Source organism: Chaetura pelagica, unplaced genomic scaffold (genome assembly GCF_000747805.2).
Source record: "Chaetura pelagica isolate M959 unplaced genomic scaffold, ChaPel_1.0 scaffold134, whole genome shotgun sequence".
NCBI lineage: Eukaryota > Metazoa > Chordata > Aves > Apodiformes > Apodidae > Chaetura > Chaetura pelagica.
The window spans coordinates 890535-909676 of NW_009953105.1; the positions used below are offsets into that span (position 1 = coordinate 890535).

General features: G+C 36.7%; 1 protein-coding gene across 1 annotated transcript in view; it reads right to left on the bottom strand.

The window, feature by feature from the left end:
- Positions 1 to 14312, bottom strand: part of EHF (ets homologous factor) — a 31953-nt gene extending 17641 nt beyond the window's left edge. Inside the window, exon 1 of the mRNA XM_009997276.1 lies at positions 14230 to 14312. The gene's annotated coding sequence lies outside the window, so the exon portion shown is untranslated. The remainder of the gene's footprint in view (positions 1 to 14229) is intronic.
- Between the last annotated feature and the right edge of the window lie 4830 nt (positions 14313 to 19142).

Consider the following 19142-nt stretch of genomic DNA (forward strand, 5'->3'; position numbering starts at 1 on the left):
TCAGATGGACTATCAATAGATTTTTCTTCTGTACTTGGCAGCCAGTTTTCAGTATTACTTCAAGAACTTCATATCTTTGAGCCCTGAACATAATATCAAATTAAACTTAAATTAATGATGGGACTCAAAGGTTGTTACAAGCCAAATGCAAAAGCCAACACACAGACAGAAAAACCACAAAAGCCTCATATCCTCAGCAAAACTCATTAAAAAGGGATTCTTACTAAGCTGAGATTTTTGGAAAACTATATAAAGATCTTGGGATCTCTCTCTACTAAGACACGGTACACTATAAATGAAATCACACATTCAATCCTATATGTATATATGCACATTTATTTATATACACACAGATACACACATATACCTCTGTGTGTGCATTGCAGCTATCAGTACACGCATTTCTAATTTTTTCCTACGAGAAGATATCTTTCGAGTATAATCTTAAAACATTACAAGGATTGTTGCACAATTTTGAGAAGCAAGTAACACTCTACTCAATCAGCAAGGTGAAATATAGTTATGCACTGGTATTCAGCAATGTTCTTTTAAGAGACAGTCCTATATGCAGGGATCTTTCACCTACATTCAATATTATCTGTATGTTTTTCAGAGACCAAACCCTGAAGACCTCTTAGTGAAAACTCTCACTGGAGTCAGGAGGAGCTTTCACTGAGCCACAAGCCCACAATTTGGCAGTAAAAGGAGGTTATTTGCACTGTTTTTCTTGCCTTCCTTGACCACTTGAACACTCTAATATAAAAGACAGTAATGGAAAGTACAAGAAGCCATGGCCTGCCCATGGAACAAATCCAGCATTGCAGAAAAGCACATTTACAAATCCTTGAACCTTGAACACTATTAAGTGCACTGTATACAAATTATTTTATTACAGTACAGGTGTGCTCTGAAATAAATTGCAAGGATCCCCATTTCCACATTCATCCCAATGAGTGTTAGCATCAAGACAATGAGTTTCTCCTTTCTTTGAACCAGAATATTTCAAGAACATCTCATATTAAATGGCAGGAAAATACTGAACACAGTATGAAAGGCAAATGAGCACTACAAAGTGAATCCTAAAGTGCTACAGCCAGGGTGATTGTTCTGATATTGATTTATATGGTTGGTTATATTACAACACTGAATTGAACTAAGGGTCTCATTAATTATAAATAGGAGAGGATGTGGGGCCCATGGGGGAAGGGGGCCAACAGCCTTCTGGTTTATACAGCTATGTACTCTATGCAAAACACAAGATGTATAAGGCAAAACTGACTGAAGCTATTAAACTATGACTCCACCTGTAAGCTATGCAAAATCTAAGAGGGATTCCTAGCTAAGACAAGCTCAGAGCAATTCCTCCTGGTGCGTCCAAAAGGGTGGCTTTTTTTTTTTCAGCGTATTTTCTTATGGGATCCTTCTCCATTTTTCCCCTTTTACTATCATGTCTGAAATTCAAATGTAGATTTCAACTGGTTCTTTTTTCTTTGAAGTATGTTATGTACAAAGTGAACACATAATCCCTGCTTTTCAGGACTCGAGTTTATGTAACAAGCATTTACAGAGTATGTCAATTATTTTACATCATTACTGCACCTTGGGTTACAGTCAAGAACTTAAACAGCATTCTAAAATAAATTATACCATGTAATAATTGCAGCTGCAGAGGAATAGAATTTGGATTTTAATATTTTTTCTTGAAAAATCAAAAGACAACCAAATGGGCAGAGTTTCCAAGACATCAGAAGCAAAGATTATGTACAACAAAGCAAGCTGACCTGCTTTACACATATGGTTACTTCAGAACATAAATGCATTGTATTTATAATGTATATGATCAATTAGCTGCTTTGCATTACAACCAGCTATTTTACATCTCAGGGGGAGCAGGGGAGGGGTGGGGTAAGGGCAGGCACAAACTGAAAGTATGAATATTTAGAACCTGTTTGCATGTTACTGTGAGCTCTGAGTCTTCTGGGTTTGTTTTTTTCCTCTCATTAAATGTGTATTAATACCAGGGCTCCAGGGTCTTACTCTGAGCCAGTGTGCCTATATGTACAGTCATAGCTATATGTTGCTCCGTGATGTCTATCTGTCTATTTTGCAAATGTCTCAGGTTCATCCTTGGTGTCTGTGCCAAAATTCCAGATAAGATATCATCCCTGCCACAGCTCATTTTCAGATACAAGTTTCCTGCAGTGTGTTAAGTTCCCTTCTGCTCATGCAGGTCCATGCTCAGACACCACACACTTCCTTGTTTTCATCCCTTCATTTTAGGGCTTAAAAAGCAGAGAGAAGCCTCAAAAAGAAACAACTCATCCCCAGCAGGGATCCACTTCACAACAAAAAAGCTCAACTTTGGACCCCTTTGCTATGACCTGCAAGGTACCATTCAGATACCAGCCTATGTATCTTTGCCTTGTTGATAATTGCAAACATAGCCCATAAAAACTCATTTCCAAATTCTTTGAAAGCTTTGAAGAAAGTTATATGAAGAAGATCTATTATCACTCTCATTACTTGTTGTATAATGTACTGAATGTCTGATGTATTTCATTTTCAGTCCATCATATGTACCTTCAGGCCACAGTAAGAAAATTTGTTTACTGAATCATATTGTGAGTGTGAAGTTCAATTAATCATCTTTATAAGAAAATGTTCTAAATAATCTCCAAAACTCTTTGTATTGAGGATTCTGGTTTGGGCCTTTGAGGCCAAACTTTGGTCTACTATGCCTCTCTGAACTGTACATTCCTATGCTTCTATATTTTTGTTGTACACAGCTGTGGTTCATATACCTAAATTCACCTTTGCCTGTGCAAAAACTGACTCTTGGTGAGGTTTCAGTGCTTAACTTGAGACCTTGATCATTTACTGTTGTGGGCTTTTGGAAAGAAAGTGTGGGATTTATTCTTTTGTTTTCTTTGGACCTTATATATTAAAAGTATACATTAAGTTAAAGTGAAAGACCAGGAAAAGGAAGATTAATAGAAAAGGAGCATTTAGCATTTACTTACACTACAGATAGGATCATGATAAACAAAACCAAATAAAGCTTGATTGGAATCTTTTATTACTAAAGTTCTGATTTTCATTATGTACTACATGGCAACTTTTGTAAGAGATATGTGGTTGCTGTTTTAACATGTTCCTAGATGTTTCAAAATCTTGCATATATATTTCAACTAATGAGGAGCTTGGGTACAAAAGTTAGGATCTAGATCCATATCTGAACTTTCATTCCTCTCCAGGGGTAGGGTTTGGTTCTTATCTCTATTTTAACAATGTAATTTAAAGAGAAAAACCATAGTTCATTTTTTCCTTTTGAGAGAGAACAAAGTTCACTTTATGAATGCAAAAAAAAAAATAAAAAAATTTACTTGATGATATGCAACTCAAAGGTTGTTTCCTCTCTGTTCATTTTTTTCATGATCAACCATCTTCATGTGAACTGACTTTAATTTTCAAGTTACTCATTAGTATAAAGAATGTAAAAGGGAGAATTTTAAAAGAGGTTTTATTTGTTTTTCTAAAACAGAAGGCCAAGTGTGAACAGAAAGTCCTCAAGGTATGTATGTTTCTGATGATGTTAGCTGCCAAAAGTTGGTACTTCTGTAAATTTTACCAAGTTATATTACCTTAGCAGAGGAAACAGTGAACAGAAACCTGGCACTTAACAAGGAACCAGTGTTTGGGATCTGTGTTTCCTTGCCACGTCACAGGCTAGATATGCCTCTTCTTGCCATGCCACCAGTTTTTGAATGTGAAAAAAAGAATATCATAATTTATTTTACTGTCAAAAATCTTATTCTCATCTTGAAGATCTGTGCAGAGTTCTGTATATCATTAGTAGAATTAATAATCATAGGGCAAACACAAATGTGAGTCAAGATTTTATTTCTTATGATAAACACTCATGTCATTTTTGTATTAACATATCTCTATAAAGTTTGGATCAAGTAAATACATTCACTAAAAATTGGCCAAAAAAGTAGGCTTTTTTCTTCTTTTATTTTTTGGAGTTGGTGCTGCAAAACATGGCTTTGACCAGCATATGGCACTGCTTTCATTACTGTTTACACTATCTCAGGAAATTCATGATAATTTGAGGCAGCCATTTTTCCTGAATATTTAGAAGTCATTTGCCATAGGTTCCTCAGTCTAGCCTCAAGGATGCAGGAATCATGGAAAACACAATAATGGGAAAAGATGCCTATGCTCTTATACTCTTCTTTCAGCACTCAATACCACACCTCATGAAACAACTCCATACCTTTCATGTCCTTCATATTTCTCTGTTACATCCTTTATCTAACCAGGAGCCAGCTCATCTCCCTAATTTCCTTTTGCTAAACACCTTTCTTTCATTTACAATACACTAAATATAAAAATGGCCCAAAAGTACTCTAGGTGCCTCTGTAGCTTGATAAGCCACATGTCTATAGTTATTCAAGAACCCCATCAGCTAACAAAATATTACCATCTAACACCTCCTTTTTCCTTGGCTCTGATTCCCCAACCTCCTTCTTCTGCCTTCCTCGACAGCTTTTGTTTGCACTGTATTAAAGACTAACAGCATATCAAGTGAACTGTTTCCCATAGTGCTAATATGTAGTCTCTGTGACTTTTCAGTTATTAGTGAATAATTACAATAATTATGATAGGTTCATGTTTGGTTCTCATTAGGTGCTGAAGTGTTTCTGACATAACAGCCACTCATATATAGACTCTGACATACACTGCTGCAGCAAACAGTATTTCATGAAGAAGATTGTTTTAACCACTATCACAACAGCACTTCCTTGTTATGGGACTAGTCTGGCTTCAACAATAACAACCACTAATTTGTCTACTTCCAAAGTAAAAGATCCTTTTTTTCACTTTGTTTGTAAATTCTGTTTCACACATTTTGTTTTTATAAAAAGCGTCTGCTTGGAAACTGCAGGTTTCCCCTTTAGGGCTCTTTTCTGAGGAAAAGGAACATGGGATGGAGACCAAAACCAGGAAAGAGCATTGGAGAACATGAACATTTTCCCATTGGGATTACTATTTTTCTTAATAATTTATTCATTCAATCAACAAACTAGTTATGTTTCTTAACCAAATATGTGAGGGGCACAGCACAAATTAGCCAAGACAGGGAAGCTGGAAGTTGAACGTAAAGCATTTTATCCTGAACTAGCTTGCTGGTCTAACCCAGTCAACAGCAGTGTTTATACCTTATTACAACCCACTGCCTAACCACCACCTAATCACACAGTTTTGCTGGCCTGATAGCAAAAGGATACTTCAGGGAGACACAGCAGAAGGACTTCAGGGCTCATAGCGGAAAGGATCATTCTGTGCAGCCAACAGGAAGGACTTACATGGCTGATTATTAACTCCTCTGCCTCGGTCAGCCACATTCCTTAGTGCCAAGCTGGAACTTGCCAAGCCCACCTGCATGGTAACTCCATCCAGGATGCCTGCTGACCCTGTATTCCTCTCTAGACTACCAAGTATCTCAGGGTGGGAATCTTTTTGCAATGTAAAATGTCCTGAAGTGAGTGGCCACCACTGAAATAGTTTAATGGAGCTCACTGACTCTATTTCAGAAACCTGCTGTCAGACCATTAATTTGACTTTCATTGAGGATTGCATGTTGTGTTTGTTTAGTAAACATTTTTTTGGAGCCCAACTATATCCATGTGGTTCCTTCATATTGTATTTATTGTGTAAAGAATAAGAGATTGCAAGGTTACTCCTCTGGTATCCCATTCCACTGGGCTGCATGACAGCAGTCTGTTTCACCCCCATAGCTGTCCACTTCATCCCTGGGTGTAGCAGACAGTTCACTCACTCCATAAACACAAGACTTTGAGGAAGGCCTGAACCTCCCAGAGCCACATGGCACTGAGATAGTAGCTGACGTATATGCTGGGTCTCATTTATGCTCACTGCCTTCATTAAAAGTAACCAGAAAACAGGAGGAATTAATTTTCCTCACTCTGCTGCCACCTTCTATAGGTAAGGCAAGATGCTGTGGGAAACAATGTCTTTTCACTTTTGTAAAAGCTGAGGATAGCTTCCTCCTCTCTCCCATCTGTGTTTGGAGGATCAACACTTCTATGGCATTGCTCCTTCTCACCTGGCACAGCAAGCACTGTCCATCCTGTTTTCATTGCTTTCTCCAGTGGTTGCCTTAAACAATACAATGGAGTATTTATGTCAGGGTTAGGAGCAGGTTATTAAGTAAACCCCACCATAAATAGAGCCGTTAATTCGGTTGCTGGCATTGGCTCTGTGTTATCTACTCAATACCTCCCAGAGGTCTTAACCTTTCATTTGAGTTGGCAGCAGAGTTATTTTTTTGCACCTGCTGCTTTACTCTGATAACAACACAAGCCAGCTTTGATTTGTTGGAATATAAACAAAAGACCAAAAGCCAGGCATCTGCCTCAACAGCCTGGGCAGGTTTGATGATAGAGCTTTTCCCACTGGGTTTTGTACGAATGTACTCTTTCAGTTCTTACATGAACTCCCTCCCGCTTCATAAATAGTCCTTTGCTGCAGGATAATCTCGTCTCTGGAGGAAAGCTCAACACTGTACTTTTCCATCAACTGAAAACCTCAACAGGTCAAAGTAGCACACAGGGCTGAGACTTAATTCAGAAGAGATGTCCTGCAAAATGCATAAAGAAAAACCACCTGAGACACAGTGGTTTGAAATTTAGCAGGAAAAAACCAACAAATTAAGTGTAAGCTATAAAGGAACTTTACTGAGAGATAGAAAACCTGAAGCACTAGGAGGGTTTGCTTTTCCATATGAGCATGCACAGAGTCAAATCCATAATCTAGGAATGAAAGGAAAGAGGAAAGGAAAGGAAAGAGGAAAGGAAAGGAAAGGAAAGGAAAGGAAAGGAAAGGAAAGGAAAGGAAAGGAAAGGAAAGGAAAGGAAAGGAAAGGAAAGGAAAAATGTTCAACTGAAGGTGAAGTGAGGAAGCCAATTCCATTTTTACAAGATATAATTGAAAACAAGAACATGTTGTCAGTATCAAGTATAAAAACTGCAACTCAGCCGGCTGTGCAGAATTGTTTATAAAAGACAGAAAATGTCAATTACCAAACTAAGAAATTACTGCAAACAGGAAGTAGTGTCAGCACAGCTGTGCTAGAACCAATAAACTTGCCTAAATGGCTGTTGTGTGCACAGTCACCAGGGAACCTTCTGCAGAAACTCACCGTGGTAATGCTTTAATGTAGCCTTTGTGCACTACCAGATTTGACTTCTCAAATACTACCTAGGATGTGAAGTTTACAATCCTGTTTATCCTCTTTCAATAGTCACTGCTATTCCTTCTCTTCTTCCTTTTTCAATTTTTTTAAAAATTTTTGTTCAAATTTTTTTCTCTCTCCATTTCATTTTTTCCTTCTATTTGCCGACTTGGCCAAGGAAGCTATGTTCAAACTCCACTATAAACCTGCAACCTGTAAAAGAGACAAAAACATCATCTTCAATTATCTATCTGGGTCAGAGGAGTGCCAAGTCTCACAGCAACCACTGAGTTGGTGGGTGGTCTCTACGATGGACATTGGAGGAGTGAGAAACCATGAAAAATGCTCACTTCCTTCAGTTCTTTTTGCTCCCCTGCTACAAATATGTATCTCAGTCCTAAAGGTGACTGGAATAGATTTCACCAGCAAAACTAGTAAAAATTTCTATACTCTTTCAAATAATTATTTTCTCACAAAGCAATTTATTACCAAGTTTAACACTGTTCTAGGAAGGGAGTGTTAAAAGAAATCCTCATAACACCTGTATTTCTTTTCCTTTCTTCTTTTCTTTTCTTTTCTTTTCTTTTCTTTTCTTTTCTTTTCTTTTCTTTTCTTTTCTTTTCTTTTCTTTTCTTTTCTTTTCTTTTCTTTTCTTTTCTTTTCTTTTCTTTTCTTTTCTTTTCTTTTCTTTTCTTTTCTTTTCTTTTCTTTTCTTTTCTTTTCTTTTCTTTTCTTTTCTTTTCTTTTCTTTTCTTTTCTTTTCTTTTCTTTTCTTTTCTTTTCTTTTCTTTTCTTTTCTTTTCTTTTCTTTTCTTTTCTTTTCTTTTCTTTTCTTTTCTTTTCTTTTCTTTTCTTTTCTTTTCTTTTCTTTTCTTTTCTTTTCTTTTCTTTTCTTTTCTTTTCTTTTCTTTTCTTTTCTTTTCTTTTCTTTTCTTTTCTTTTCTTTTCTTTTCTTTTCTTTTCTTTTCTTTTCTTTTCTTTTCTTTTCTTTTCTTTTCTTTTCTTTTCTTTTCTTTTCTTTTCTTTTCTTTTCTTTTCTTTTCTTTTCTTTTCTTTTCTTTTCTTTTCTTTTCTTTTCTTTTCTTTTCTTTTCTTTTCTTTTCTTTTCTTTTCCCTTTCCTCTCCCTTCTCTCCTTAATATTGAAGATATGTCTTAGCATAAGGCAGAGTGATACCTTGACTGTAAATGCCCTGAAGCCCTATTAGCTTTTTACATGTATAGTAGCACTGATTATGCTTTGAGCCTATGCATCCCTCCATTATATCAATGCTAGAATAGAAGATCCTGGCTGGTGCTAGAGCTGCAGGCCTGGTGCTCATAGTGTGGTGTTTGGGAAAGAGAAGCCCTGGGCACACCAACTCTCAAGACATGTGTGTTTCTGCAAGAAAAACTGCTGCAGCACAAAGCAAAAACATCAGATGTAGCATTTTAAGGCATTAAATGAAGGAGTCCTTTAGATTAGCAAGCAAAATTGCTTGAAATTGGGGCAAATATTTGAACTCCTATTTTTAAAAGTAAAGCAAGAAAGCCTGTGTAGAAGATAAGGGATGTGCATGTGCATGTACTTAGTGCAGTATGCTTGTGTGAGTGCATGCTTATTGGGAATGGCTACAGGCAGACTAAGAAAAAAATTACTGGATAGACTACAACTTGACTATAATCCAAAAACATTTAATAATTTGAGCTTTTAAAGAAAGAAGAGAAGTTTCTGCCTAATCTTACTAAGCATTACAGCCCCATTTAAAAAAGTCTTAGGGACAGTAACGATATCTACAAGTCACTAAATGAAGGAAACATCTACTCTTTTGTACATCCCTTGTTTGATCAATTTGAAGAATATTTTACTCATTTAATCACCTACGAATTCAGTCTTGTAAAACTTTACATCTTCCTCTGTCAGTGCAGCTGCTGAGGGAATATAATAAGTAAGTTCTGTTTTATGTAAGTAGTGTGTGAGATCCTGCTGCAAAGGAGATGAGAACCGTGCCCTTGAACATGTCAGAGTTTGACTCCGTGATAAAGCCCCTCCACAGCCATGCCAATCTATGAGACAATTGCTTAAGCAGGCACACTTTGAAAGTGTAGCATCAAGATGCAAGGTTCTAAACTGTTGTTTAATAATAATTAAACGTTTCAGAAAAATCATTAAGACAGGTTGGGGCTAATAATTATATCATGATTCCCTACCTTGATCTTTGGCAGATCTACACAGGTTCATTAATTACACAGCAATAGAAATCAGTTACCTGCTCAGAGCTAGATGAAAGAAAACCAAGAGTTGATGATGGCACTAGTAATTTGGACAGTAGAGTATATTTTACACATAGTTCCTTCATACTTAAAGACTTGTAGGGGCTCAAGAGACTATTCTGACTACATCTGATTGTTAGCTGAGGAAATATCTCAAGTGTTTATGCCTGTAACATTTCTCCATAGTAGGCAGGGACTTTTGTTTTAGTTTAGTGTTTGTTTAGTTTAGTTTTTGCAGATCCTGTAAGTAGAATTACTTCCTTTTCATCACTGCCAACCAATTCTCTTTTATTGCCTCATCTTCTTGGTCTGTAACCAGTGACTACACAGCCCAAGCTAGCAGTTTTGCCTAATAGTTCTCATATGGATTCCTGTGGGGCCCATTTCACTGGATCAGCAGAGAAAAATTAACAATAACCCTGTGTAATGTCAGCTTTTGGAAAAGGAGTCTTGAAGGTCTCTTCCTCAGAGGGAGATGCACAAAATGGCAACTGCCAGTTGATTGCTCCACTGGCTGCATGACTGCATGTTTTACTCATTCTCACCCTTCTATAGATCAATGAAAAACAAATGTTGCACGCATTTTAGGCATTCAGTGAGGGGTTTGGTACAAACTATATCCCTATTAGAGCTCAAAGAACCTCTCATACTAAGAAAGACTTCATATTACTTCCATAGAAGCTACATTAATACTTCCTTTTCCATATCCCACCTATGTGAACAAACCCTTCTTTGCTTACCATTTCTATCAGCAGTATTGTTTATGAATCTCATCCTTACCAAGTTTGCAATGCACCCTTTTCTCGAAAATTTACTAAAATAAATCCTCAGTTTATCAGGGGCTAAAATACATGTAAGCTGCAGGGTGTGCTGAAGGTAGGGACAGAAAGAATGAGAAGGAGACATTTTTAGTTCTAGATCTTGAAATGCCCTTGAGCACTAGGCTCTGACTGACTGAAAGCAGTGAGCTTTGCTAAAGATGGTGTTGGACATCACTGCTGCTCACAAGACACTTATAAGGAAGAAAATTCCATGAGTTTGTGCTTGAAAGTTCAATAGTAACTAGGCTGTGAGACTGGGCAGAGACTTTACTTCCCTAGACACCACAACCTATGCAAGATAGAAAACTAGTTAGCATTTCTGGTCATTTCCTCATGTGCAGCAAAGCCTTTATATTTGTTTCTGCCACATCATATCATCATATGTCATTAGTAATGACAATTAAGTTTGTGACTCTTTCTTTTTATGTGCTGTTTGCCTCAACAATACTTTGTCCTCAACAGAATACCTACTTTACAACTGTAGGAAGGCTGATGAGAAAGTCAGCACTGCAAGAACAGAGAAAATCCTGTAAAGGGTGGTCAGAGTGCCATCAGAATAATAAGTGGTCATTCATCTTTATCTATAGCATGGTCTTGACACACTGACCAATTTTAAGCCCATCAGGCCTGTATCCTGTACCACCCCCCTTCCAATCTCTCTCTGTACTGTAGGTTATTGCTCCAGTTCACAGTGATGGTATTCATTGTACTGCAGGAAGAACTTGGACACGTGTGGAAATAGAATGTAAGCAAATAAACAGCAATAGAAAGCACATAACTGTAGATTCCACAGAACAGATTGAGGTTACACTGCACTTAGTGGGAAGTTTGCCTGGGACAAGACTGAATTATTTGATCATGAGACTAAGTTAGGAATGTTTATAAAGAGCATGAAGGGGTTGAACAGGGGAGGGAAGGTAAGCGCTGATTCTAGAAAGGTGTCACAGATCTCTGAAAGGTGTCACAGTTCTCTGAGTTCTCTGAGCCAGCAAAACTATTAATCTTCTTCTGTGAGAATTGTACATAAATATTCACTTCTTCAACAGCTGTAGAATTTCATCCTTGCAGGGTTTTTCTTGGTGAGAATAGCTGTGAGGCAAGCAACAAGCTAACATGTCAGTCTTGTCTGGACAGATGCATCTACAGAAATCCTTTTTTTTTTTTTTTTTTCTTTTCTTTTTTCTAATTTCTCTTCATCCTGTGTCTCTGGATGACTTTTATTTTTCAGTTTGATCTCTCTCCATTGTAATTTGTTACCTTGCATCTCCCAAAAAGAAAAAGTACTGATGTTAACAGTAAAATTCATTGGGAATGAAAAAAATCAAGGAAGTTCAGTGGGAACTAAATTATTTAATTTTGTCTTTGTCCAACTCTCCTATTGTCTCTTTCAACTACTGTTGAAAACTCACAACACTGTGTGAATATCTGAAGTAATATGAAATTACTCTGAAAATACCATAATATATTTTCTCAGGTGACAAGAGGGTAATAATATCCCATGTTAAACACACCACGTTCTATTATCTGATCTCACCATGACTGGGTTAATATGTATTGTTGTCACCCTATAGATTGCTGTGAAGGGCTACCTGATTGGTTCTGGGGCAAACAAGGCATTATTTTGGTATGATAAGAGACCCTTTACTACTACAACGCAGGAAAAACATACATTTTTATAATCCTTATAGGCTTTACAAATGACACTAGACTAGGAAAAAATGGCAAAAAAAATTCAAACAAACAACATCAACTGTTCTACAGAAAACCTCATCTCTGCATTGGGGCCAATGCTCAAAAAAAAGAAGGGTTTGGAGGACAATGACTTGAACATGCTTTATAAGATCCTGACCCAGAACTCCCAGTATATTGACACATATTGCCTTTGGTGCTGCTATTCCTGAAGCTGACTTCCAGTCCTGAATCCAAATTTCACAGCAGATTTTGAAACATTAGGGGAGACTATTGAAGTGATTAAAAGATGGAAAAGTTTACAACGCAACAGGTTGAGGTTTTCATTGCAATGTAAGATTTTCCATGAAAGGAAATAGCCTATGGAGCTCAGACTACCACAATTATCAAAGACTAGGCTAAGGAAGGACTTGTCCTCAGCTACCTACCCAAGGAACAGAACTATGTCATCTAGGGGAAGTTGTCATTAATCATCAAAATACAACAAAATCAGGTAGCTGAATGTTGAAGCTACATCATTGCACAGACTGTAAATAAGATAAAATATTTCTAGACAAATGTTATTTAATTGCTGAGGCACTTAAAAAAGTTCTGGTGAATTTCGCATCACTGGATTTCTGGATAATTTTGTTTTTAAGATTGGAAATTTTCTTAAAAGATAAGCTCCACTTCAAGCTACTTAATTAAACTCTTAAAAATTCTGGGAAGAATTCTGATTTTTAAAACTATAAGGGAGAAGAATTCAACTGTCATTAATTGATATTTGTTGGCAAAATACCTTAATCTTTTTTTTTTTTTTTTCTAATTTTAATCACAAGTGTTTTCTTTGGTTTCTGCATTAAGTATAAGACTACTATATTTTCCAGCTCTGGTATTTTCTACAGTGCTAAACAGACGTCATAAAACTGGCTTAAATTGCTACCCACAAATTTGCTATAAAAAAAAACCATAAAGGAGTGCATTTTTAAATTGAACTACAAGCTTTCACAAGTTACAGATAATACTAGTGCAGGATAGGTATATTTAACACAGTTCCATGAGAGACAAGTACAAATAATATCACTAAATTAAACTTTTACCTCATGGTTAATTTATGTCATTATGATCTGGTTTCTTTGTCTACAGAATAGGGAAAAAATGATAGTTGGATGTACTTTGGAAACAAAGGTATCATATGATATTTTTTGATTAATTAATCCAAAAGCACATTACCGGTAAAGTAACTTAATGACCATATACACAAGGGCATGTGTTTAAAATGTCTCATGGTGAATTGCAAACATTTATCACTAAGCCCATTAAAAATTTTTACAAAATCAACATAGAGCTTTAGCAACTTTTTTCTTAGCATTCACTTCCACCATTACTTAAGCAACCTTAAGGGGCTAATTCTGGTTATATTCAAATAAAATTACCATTGGAAGAGAAACAAATTAAACAGGCAAAGATACTGCAGGCCTCTACTCACACTGTTTACCTACTCAGTGCTTGAGCTGGGTTCTGTGCAGTGCTTTAAGTTAGAAGGGACTAAGATCAGGAGAATCCCCCTCACCACAGAACTGCCAAGAAATTGCCCTGAGGACAAACCTGAGACAAATTATAAATGTACTTAGAATTTTTTGTTATCAGCACGATCACCATCAACATCCTCACCACTAAAAGCAACAGAAACATCGCAATTTTAAGATGTTGCCCAGTTCTGCAACACCAACACTTTCAATGGTATTGAGAAAGTCCACTTTCTCGCCCTTTGTCTTACTGAACAGATGACCGATCTCTGGACAAAAGCAGCAGAATATTATTAGATAATAATAAATAAATAAAAAGAATCCTAAGGAAACTTTAAGTAATCATGATGAAGCCACTGGTTCAATTCAAAGTCAATAACAATTCAGGGTAAATAAAGGCAGCAGATCTAGTCCCACTCAAACTTAAACAAAACAGAGGTATTTAAACAGAAGTAAGATACAAATTCAGAATAGGAAAACAGAAGTCTTTATTGTAACTTTAAAAAGCCTTTTGATCAAATAAGCTTAGCTGCTGTTCCAAAGAGGGGAAAGTAGGAGCTTGGTAGGGTGGGCATGACTCCAGCAGACACTTCTCTTTTTTTTTATTTTCACTGGTTTCAGTTTTTCAATTTAAGGGAAGTATATAAAAAATAAATAAACAAACAAACCAACCAATATATATATATAACCTGAAGACCTTACCTCATTTAGCTGCAGATTCTGAAGTGGAAATCCTTAGCTGAGGTAGTGGGAAAACTGTGTACAGAACAATAGGTTGGGTAAACAGAGGTTATGTCTCCTACAGACTCTCAGGAGTGAAGATAAATGGATGTGATATTAATTTTAAAACATTTTACTGAACTCTCAGGGAGCCAATAGAGAAATTTCTTAGGTCATTTCCTGTTCATTTGATTGGGTCTGCAATGACAACAAATAAAATGAGCTTGGGAGTATTTGCATAAGGCCAGCTCAGTCCTCAGTATTCAAGGAGAACAGGTCTAACCGGGTTATACTTATATGTGTGTTCCAGAACAAAAGAAAAGATTGATTTATTTCTTTTTTTTTTGTTTTTTAAGAACTTCTTTTTTTTTTGGTGGGTATTATTTCACATAGATAGGAAGATTATAATTAGAATGAGAATGAAAAGCAGCCATGTCCTAAATAAAACTTAGACTGGAAATATCATTAGGAGATATATGGTATGGAGTTGCCCTGTGCAGACAGGGAGGTGAACTGGGTGAGCCAATATCATGAGTTCAATTCTTTCTTTTCATGCCTTGACCATCCTTGTGGAGTCTCTTAGTCTTCCAGCATCTCTGGGTATCTGAAAGAAAGTAAAAGAAAAAAGAAGGAAAACATCATAACTGTGTGCTTATGGGAGGGTGAGTATGAAAAGTCACCTACATTCTTACTGGAAGGGCAGAAAAAACAGCAGTTGAGTGCTTAGTTTTCCATTTCTCTGGTTTTAACTGTTCTAACAATGAATGTTAAGATCAGCAGGGGAAAGCTAAAACTTTTCTTACAGTACATCTCCACAGTGCATGGAAGTCAGTCAAGATATTTTTGCTTGTTCCTCTGAGCCATGACCTGGACATGGCATTAGAGACCTTTCACTAATTCTGTCATCAATTTATCTCTTAGCTGGGATGAAAAGCAAGGAAAGGCTGTTTCCTTATGTGCTTGCAGGACAATTCTAAGAGTTGTGAGACCAAAGTTTTTCTTGACTGGGAGTTACCACTTCAACCTGAAACCATGAACCTGAGCAGGAAATGAAGTGCTTAAATGAACATAGAAACCATCATCTAATTATTTCACTATTTAGAAAAGACTTCTAACATGAAAACAGCTGAAAAGATAGTTACTTAGGAAGGCTTTGAAGTTTCAGTAAATTATATGCATAGAACAGAAGAAGTGCTAAATATTATTGTACAGTGACTCTTCAGTGGTGAATTGAATTTTACAGCCTTTTTAAACTTTTGGTTCTGGGACCCACCATAAATCTCTCTCCAGACACATACTGCCATGCATTCTCAGTGCTACATTTACCAAGCACAAGGAATGAATTGTCCTTCAGCATCCAGAGATACTATTAATTATTAATCAAGGCTTATTGTCAGTGTAGGGGAAACATTTAATGCATGTTATTTATACTGAACTAGTTTAAGATAAATAGTGGATATCAGAAACAAGGAATGTCACCTTTGTTCCCATCATCCACATTAGCACAAATTACATCAAAACTTGAGTTGTTATAGTCAAGTTGCATGGCTGCTCACCTTGACTCTCTCCTATCAAAGAAATTTGTCCTTGAGGAAGAAGGAAGGCTGTAAACAACCACCTTGGAGAGTATTATTGTCTTGTGGTTACAACATCAAGGTTTAAGGAAGACACTTAAAACAGGTAGGCAACTGTTTTGAGTTTTCATAAGCGGGTGCAGGACCTGTAAGATTTCTCTAATCATTCATGTTACCAAATCCACGTATTTGCATACCAGTTCATGTCTTCATGAATATCTATACTAAAGTTTTCATCATCAAAATAATGACTTATCAATCCAGACCAGGAAAAAGCTAAGTAAGCAAAGAATGAGAAAGCAAAAAAGGGCACATCTCTTCCTCAGTAGGACATCTTTAACAAGGAACCCACCTCTTACATTGTCCCAATTGAGGTTCAAAGAGTCATACTGAAATACATCTCATACATATAATGCCGAAGCACCACAGGACAATGTGCCCACTGGATTTCAAGACAGTTAGGAAAATCAGAGTTTCCTACTGCTAGAAAAGAGACCAGTAAAAGCAGCAGAAATTTGGTTCAAATGTGATGTGTATACTGGTGTGTCACTTTTTAGTTTTGTGGCTGCAAGCCTTCTCTGTCTCAGCTCCTAAGGGCAGAGACATCTCTGGTTACTAAGACGCAGAATACTTCCAGACAGACAAACGCACATTGTACCAGCAGGTCTGGGCAAGGTGAGGTTAACTTGGCCAGCACACCAGCATGCATTATTTAGTAGAGTGTTATTTTCAAAGCAGCGTGCCATACAGGGTGGTGGCTCCTTAAATTTACTGTGCTGCCTGGCCAGCTATGCTGCCCCCATGCTCTCAAGTATGCTTGTTAACATTTCCATGTGGTTCAGAAGAGAGAGGATTATGGGTTCTTTTCAGAGACGGGCAGGTCTTTCCCTCTGTATAACCTTCTCCAGCACTGCAGCCACATACTTTACATGATTTTGGTCCTCACAAAAATCTAGGAGGCAGAGGAATAATGGAAATCTCTATAATTAAGATCTAGGAGAGCAAATTCACAGTATGGCAGAAGAGTCAGTGCAGATGCCCCTAATTAATTTAATTACAGCCATCAAGCATCCAGGAAGTTATCTAAAACTGTCTAGTTTCTTAAATTGTCATCTGTTACTGTAGTGTCTGACGATGAAAACAGAGAACAAATGTATGGTAATTTCTATTTTCTTCCATTAATGTTAATGTCTGCTTCATTGTTAAATTCCAGTGGAATTTCAAAAGAAGAGTGTAAGAATCTGATACATAGGTTAGACAGGCCAAGCAATCAGAGAATTCAGCGTATTCTGTTGTCACTTCCTTTTGTTGCAACAAAAAGAGAAGCAATTAATAGAGTTTGCTGTAAAATAATATACTTTTTGTAAACACATCATTAGAGAGGCCAGAAGGAGCAGGGTTCAGCAGAGAGAGGATTATGGGTTCTTTTCAGAGACGGGCAGGCCTTTCCCTCTGTATAACCTTCTCCAGCACTGCAGCCACATACTTTACATGATTTTGGTCCTCACAAAAATCTAGGAGGCAGAGGAATAATGGAAATCTCTATAATTAAGATCTAGGAGAGCAAATTCACAGTATGGCAGAAGAGTCAGTGCAGATGCCCCTAATTAATTTAATTACAGCCATCAAGCATCCAGGAAGTTATCTAAAACTGTCTAGTTTCTTAAATTGTCATCTGTTACTGTAGTGTCTGACGATGAAAACAGAGAACAAATGTATGGTAATTTCTATTTTCTTCCATTAATGTTAATGTCTGCTTCATTGTTAAATTCCAGTGGAATTTCAAAAGAAGAGTGTAAGAATCTGATACATAGGTTAGACAGGCCAAGCAATCAGAGAATTCAGCGTATTCTGTTGTCACTTCCTTTTGTTGCAACAAAAAGAGAAGCAATTAATAGAGTTTGCTGTAAAATAATATACTTTTTGTAAACACATCATTAGAGAGGCTAGAAGGAGCAGGACAGATTCTCTTTCCAGTGTTTGATGTTATAGGCAAGCATTACATGTTAGTAAGGTTGTCCATTACTCAGGCTTGTAAGGTCTTGTAATTTTTTCTTTATTGTTCGCCAAACTTTAAAGCTTAGCTGCTTGGCTAAATTTAAATTTTCAATCATGGACATTTGCTTTGAAAAAAAATTTTGAATAATTGTAATTCATAATAATCTATGATTTTCCAAGAAATTAAAGAAGACAGGGAAAAGATGCTGTTCTTCACATTATTAGTAAAAAATATTCCTGCCTTGTCTTTGGAAAACTCAGGAATTTTATGTTTGAAGCAGGGACTGATTACAACAGGCTGTTGAGTTAAGAGTGTACTATTTACCATTCCCAATAAAATCCAATTAAAATTAGCCAGTTGAAAGCTCACGGACTAATCATAGTCCACAAAATGGATTTCATGGTGAAGAGCCATATTCACTGTAGCTTCCTACTTCACTGAGTGCTCTCCACTTTCTGGCTTCACAGGGCTTTCCTAGCAGCTAACAAAGTCAATTCTCGTGTATCCACCCTCCTGAAAAGGCAAATTTTCCAGCGAGTCCTCCATTTGGCCCAGCAGCTACTACCACTGCTACAGACCTTTGTCATAGAGGATCTAAAAGTTTCATCCATGGGCATAATCCAGTGTTGAAAAACCTATTTTTATACATGACTTATTCAAAACCTAGGAACCATACACAAGAAACAGAACTAGAAGAACATTATTAACCTTGTGACAATTTAGGAGGTGTGGTACTTAAGACACAGGCAAGACTGTACAAATTCAAAGAGAACCTAGCCAATAGCACACATTCAGGGAGTGGCCCTGAGCTGTATTCGCTGCAGATGAATCAAACTTGTTCTGAAAACATCAATTCATTTCCTCATGAGTTTTCTTATAGTGTTCATCCTCATGGTATTTGAGGTATTACAGTAACTCATTTATTTATAATGTAAATAAACATTTAATGTATGCACATTACTGTGTTACATTCTATTAATGCATTAGCACTAATAATACAGTATTAGCACCAAAATATTTATTTATTTTTATGCTACCCTAGTGAGGTGAGAAAATGCTGTCATCAGTCTAGAAAATAGTCTAAGCATTTTACCTGAATTTTTCTAAACATATTAAATCTCATGCAAATGCCCATTTTACCTCTTCTGGTCAACATTTGGATAAATTATAAGAAAAGGTAGTAACAATAAGGAGCTAGGCAATGGTCACAAGAGACTACTAGCTTTGCATGCTATTCCATGAAGATCCAATTTCTAAACCGATTGAGTTATGTTTGTTAATATTTAATATTTCTTCAGCTTCTTCACACACATAGTCATCAG